This window comes from Apium graveolens, chromosome 8 (assembly GCF_009905375.1).
Source record: "Apium graveolens cultivar Ventura chromosome 8, ASM990537v1, whole genome shotgun sequence".
NCBI lineage: Eukaryota > Viridiplantae > Streptophyta > Magnoliopsida > Apiales > Apiaceae > Apium > Apium graveolens.
Genome location: NC_133654.1, coordinates 258607096 through 258612884, shown reverse-complemented (window position 1 = coordinate 258612884; position 5789 = coordinate 258607096). Strand labels below are relative to the sequence as shown.

Genomic DNA, 5789 nt, shown 5'->3' with positions numbered 1-5789 from the left:
GAGCTAAATAGGCACCTTAAGGCAACATTAAGTGGTCCAATTGTAATGAAAATTAAGGTCAAATTTGACAAATATTGCAACAATTTTGAACCAATTGCAATATTTTACAGCTGATGTAATTGTAAACGGCAACATATTTGGACACAATTGTACCAGTATTTTTTAAAAAAACAGTATAATCTGACTGTAAATAGAGCATGCTTGGAATTTTTTATGCCACAAAACCAAACATCAATGTCATTTATAAGTACCATAACCAATTCAAATGTATCTCTCAGGCTGTCTCAACATCATCTTACAACCATTCATAATTTAAATAAAAGAGTAATCTATCTATTTGTACAAAATTCGAATTACAAAATTAAACATAAAATAATATGATGCGAAAACTTCAAGTGGACCACCGAAAAATTCAGCAACACACCGACTAGTTCCTAGAGAGATCTCCATCAAATTCTAAAAATTAACAAATTTTCACAAAATATCTGGATAGCTCGGATGATTCGGTCTCCAAATCTGTTTTATATATGCTTGTAACAGATTGCCCCATTTTTTTAAGTGCCATAATCCCATTCCATCTGCAGAGTCCAGACATATGTATTAAGTTAATAGATGTATTAAAATTAAAATAATATACAAAAACATATCATATGTTATCTGATCTGATGGCATAATTTTTTTAAGTATTAGATTAATTTTTTAAGTATTAGATTAGGTGAACTAAATAAAGATTTGCAACTCAAATGAGGTAATGAGGTCAGATGGTACTTCTTAAATTACAATTTCAGTGGAGAAGATGAGCGGACATCAAGACATAATAGCGGAATCTTACAAGGGTAAGTCATTAGTTACTGGGACACAGAAAGATGACTATGAAAGCGGGGTTATAAAGAGTGTGCTGAAAAGTAGCGATACCTTGGATTTAGCAGGACGTAAATGCGCAGAGAAGGCCACCAAGATTCCTGCTTCATCATCAAAAATGTATTATAAATCCTCCCTCCCCAATATAGTTATCTCAGTTATCCTAAACCTAAATGCAAACAAGCTGAAAGAATCAATAGAAGCAACAGAAGTAATATATCTAGTAATAGTACCTCGTATGTTTGTATCCATTACGATCAGAGATTGAAGATGGTGAAGCAACAACCTACAAGATGGTGTCTGGCTATTAAAAAAAAAGCAGCAGCCCAGAATAGGACCATAGCATTATTGTGAATTGCTAAGTTCGATCTCTGTCACAAGAACAAATAGAAAATGAAAAACTTTTATAGCAAGATAGGTTCATAAAGTGAACCAAACTAACCACAATTAACATAATCAACAAGTTTAACATGCCAAGAGAACTCATCCGAGAATCGAAGTAGCTGAGGCTTGAAATCAAACCCCAGAATTAAAGCAAAAGGATATATAAAAAAGGGGTAAACTCTAAATAAGTGAGGGGCAGTAAAACCATCCCATATAAACAAAGAGAGACTTAGACGATGAAAATATACTAAAAGTACTAAAATAAAAACCATAAAGACCCTAATTATAAACTAAAAATAGTAATTTTAGAACAAGAAAGAAGATATGAACATATATAAACATACTAATTAACAGAAATGAACATATATGCAAACTCTAAAAGATAATTGTTAACAGAGTCATATATCACCTGTCTTAAGCTTTTTATTTAAGCATCTGACATTTCTATTCTTAAATAAATTTTGAGAATATGGTATTTATAGTCACTTAAGCTGATATTATACCCTGGACATTTTGGTGATAAGTTGGAGAATTCATCAGCCTGGCCAATCTGAAATGACCACATTAGTTTTAAACCTAGAGTCCAGTAGAATATAATCGCATTTCATATATCTGTGTAAAATTGTTAGAACAAAATCATGATGAAGATAAGCAAGACCTTGTGTTGCTCCGACTATATATTTATACCTCATCTCCCAATCTATTGATCTTAGAAATAATAAAGAATTCACATCAGATCTTGAAACAGATTCTTAAAACTAACTAAAAATAAATAAGAGAAATAATCAAGCATTCACATCAGATCTTTTTCTTCCAGCCACCTGCATAAGATAATTTCTTGTTCACTCTTAAGAAATCCAGAACCTGTTCTAAAACCAAACTATCTCAGGTAGGTCTGCATATCAATGATAAAGATTTACAATTTAACAACTACATGGTCACAAATACAGATAATTCCAACTTTAAATCAAATAGCAGGTACTACTCAACTTGTATACGCAAGTGATCTTCATTATTTTGTTGGCTTCAATAACTAGCCATCCCTGATCATATTATCTGGTCCCAACAAGTCCCTATTATCGCTTCAGGAAACGTACTCTGCAAACGAACACATAAATGACTACCTAAACTTTATACATACAAATTATAGTTAGTACATTTAAAAATCCCGCATAAAAACACAAACATAAACATCAAAAATCAAGTGCATATAGTAAGTGCACCAACATCTTTAAACTAAATCTTCAATTAATATAAAAAAATGTTAATTAACACATTGTGTATACTTAAAAAACAGAACATACATATAGGTTTATATACCAAATTAGTACAAGCTATTACTCTGAACATATATTTCTAATTGAAAAAACTCCAATCAACAGTAAATGAAGCCCCTTAGTAACAATTTAACCCTAAACTAAAAAAATTGAAACCTGGAAGAAGATAATTGAGTATATATATATACCCTAATTCAAACAAATAATAATACCCTAACCCGATTTAAAAGCAATTTGGGGAAAAATATACCTTATTTAGCTCTTTGGTCTCTAAACTTGAATCTCCAAACTTGAGTCACTGTGTTTCAGAAGCTTGAGTTTGATCTTTCCATATCCATTTTCATTTCTTCCTATTTCACCTTAACGTTTATGTTTTTATGTTTTGTGTTAATAGTTTTAAGTGTGCCTGTTTTGTTAATATATTTTTTAAATGGCTTTTTAGACTATTTTGGTCCAGTTTGTTTCAATTTTGCTCGGGCCAAAAAATTTGAAAGCCCACTTCAATTTTGGCGGCCCGCCATAAAATTGGACAAAAAAGTTTATGTCAAATGCAACATTTTATCAAATCTGTTACATAAAGTTTATTAAAAAGTACAATATCTACCCAATTGTAACATTTTTTTAAATATATTGCAATATCTCTAGCTATTGAAAAACTCTGGAGCAATAGCAACAATATTTTTCTAAACTAACAAAATTTGATTGCCATAGGCAATCTATGATGAAGTGATATATACACGTCAATACTTATAGAGATGTATGAATTAATTATGATATGTGGTCATCAAAATATGTTTTGTGTCATTGGTTTAAGGTTGATTTACATGCTTTCCAACATATTTATTTAATTGTCTACAAACAAACTCTTTTCTTGTTTAATTATTAGTTTAGTTGTTAGATAAACAACACAAATCCATCTTTCATTTAATTAGCAGAATAGAAGACAAGTGAACCCTTGTTCCTCGGCATAGAACGATACCCTATTTACTCTAAATTAGAAATGATCTAAAAAGGATTAAGTTGAGTTATCTCAGTTTTCCCTAGTTGCTAAAAACCCCGATCAACAATTAAATGATTTTAGTTGGATGGAAATGGAAATAGAAACCGAGATGAATGAATAATTACAAGAAGGGAGAGTGGGGAGAGATGTAGTCAGTGGTTGATGGAACAAAAAAGATCGGACGGAAGTGGTAATTCATGTCGTTTATCTCTTACATATCTAGTCCTGTTGCCATGTATTTACATGAGGGGTCACTAGTTACAACTGTCCTTCTATTGAGACACCCTCGCATGCACCACGTACGTATATGTTGATTTACTATTTTAAAGTAATTATAAATTTAATACGAGAAGTATAATCTATAAGTAAATAAAAAAATATTATTTAACTATAACCAAGAATCGCTTATTTTAGATTTAGTTATTGCATAATTAATAAACATTTATTAGATTCATAATTTGAATGATATATATCGGGCGTAAAATATTACTATATATGCTTAAAAATTCGGGATATAACTTAATTAAAAAAAATACCAATCTCATACACCTACAAAATATTACCAACTTAAACCTAAAACATGTATAAACACCTACTATGCTGCATATTTTTTCGGTATATACTAAACTTTTTATCTAATCTTAACCGTGAAACGAATGATACTAAACTTTATAATCTAGTCTTGATCGTGAAAAGGATGATGGAGAGCTGCAACAACATTTGTTTGATAACTGCATTCTCTCTGGTTTGCAACGGACTGGCCCCCTAACAATATTGCAGTTTAGCTACTGATTTAATATTATACAGTCTCCAATAGATTTTTTATTTAGTCTTAATGACTCCTCAACATAAAATTGCACAGTGACTCCTTATATCACTAAGTATTCATTTCAGATTTTAGTGGATTTCTAACAATTCATTAATTTGGAATAATTGTTGCTGATTTTGGCTGATTTTAATTGTACGCGAATTTTAGCGGAGTTGTTGAATAAATCTCGAAGAGTCTTGCTGATTTGAGTAACGATTTCAACAAATCCAACAAAATCTCTTGGATTTTGCTAAGATTTCTGAAAACATAAAATATACTAGTAAATTCATTAAAATCTACAATGTTATAAAATACAGAAAAATTCATGGACTTTTTAATACCAACAGATTTTAATGAATTTTTAAAATTTTAAATTGAATACTACTAGATTCTGATGGACTTTTTAAAATTTAAATTGAATACCCCCGTATTTTAAAAGACTATTTTCAATCTCTATTGAATAACATCAGATTTTGAAGGATTTTTTTAGAAAAAAATTGAATACTTTAGGATTTTCAAAATCTGAATAAATTCTGTAAAATCCCAATTGAATACACCCCTCTAAAACAACCACTAGTCATTCCTTAAATAATTTTTATCAATAAAAAGATCACCTCTCTCTTCTTTGAACTTCTTTTCTCTCTTCGTTTCATATCTGTTCAAATGTATTATTTTTTCCTTTCAGATCTTTTTAAATTTATTATTTTAATAATGATAAGGAAGAATTATAAGGATAATCAATGGAGTTAAAATATAAAATGATATTTAAAATCAGTAGGACCTAAGGATGATTGTTCCTAAGAGCTATTTTTTTATAATATCTATAGAGAGTGAGTTAAGGGTCGGTTGAAGATGTCATTACCTTTTTATATGAAAAATTCAACATGCATTACTAAAACTCTTCATCCAAAAGACTACATAGAAGAAATTTAGAAGCATTTTCTAATCTCTCTATCGGATATGATAAAGAATAAGCAGCCCAGGCCAACTTATGAGCTACTATATTCATAGATCACCAACTTATGAGCTACTATATTCGAAGATCAGTGTTCAAATATAACTATTACTTCACAATAGTGTTTAACGATCTCTACACAATCATCAATGATAATGTAGAAATTTGAATTCCCCCTGTGCCATACACAGCCTCTACTACCAACTTCGCATCCAACTCGACAGTACTGGAAAAAGTAGAATAGACATCGCCTCTTACACATCGGTTGATGTTGGCACTGATGTAAAAAAAAAATTTACATACATTTTATCCAACTGATGTCTTTGTCTATAATAGACATCAGTTTTTTCAACCCAGCCGATGATACAAGTATGTTTAAAAAAATATGATCCCGCGCTCTTCCCATTTCCCCCCTTAACCAAATAATTCATTCCCTCTTTAAAATTCCCCCCGTTTTTTGCCTTAACAAAATTTCAAGCCTAAAATCTTCCCGCCATCTTTTGG

General features: G+C 30.5%; 1 long non-coding RNA gene across 1 annotated transcript; it reads right to left on the bottom strand.

Moving 5' to 3' along the window:
• Positions 1-283: 283 nt before the first annotated feature.
• LOC141676766 (uncharacterized) lies at positions 284-2901 on the bottom strand. Its single transcript, XR_012557127.1, has 4 exons — positions 2773-2901; positions 1095-1232; positions 916-962; positions 284-578 (listed from the first exon to the last, which is right to left on the bottom strand). It is a non-coding gene; the product is annotated as an uncharacterized LOC141676766 (long non-coding RNA).
• Positions 2902-5789: the final 2888 nt, after the last annotated feature.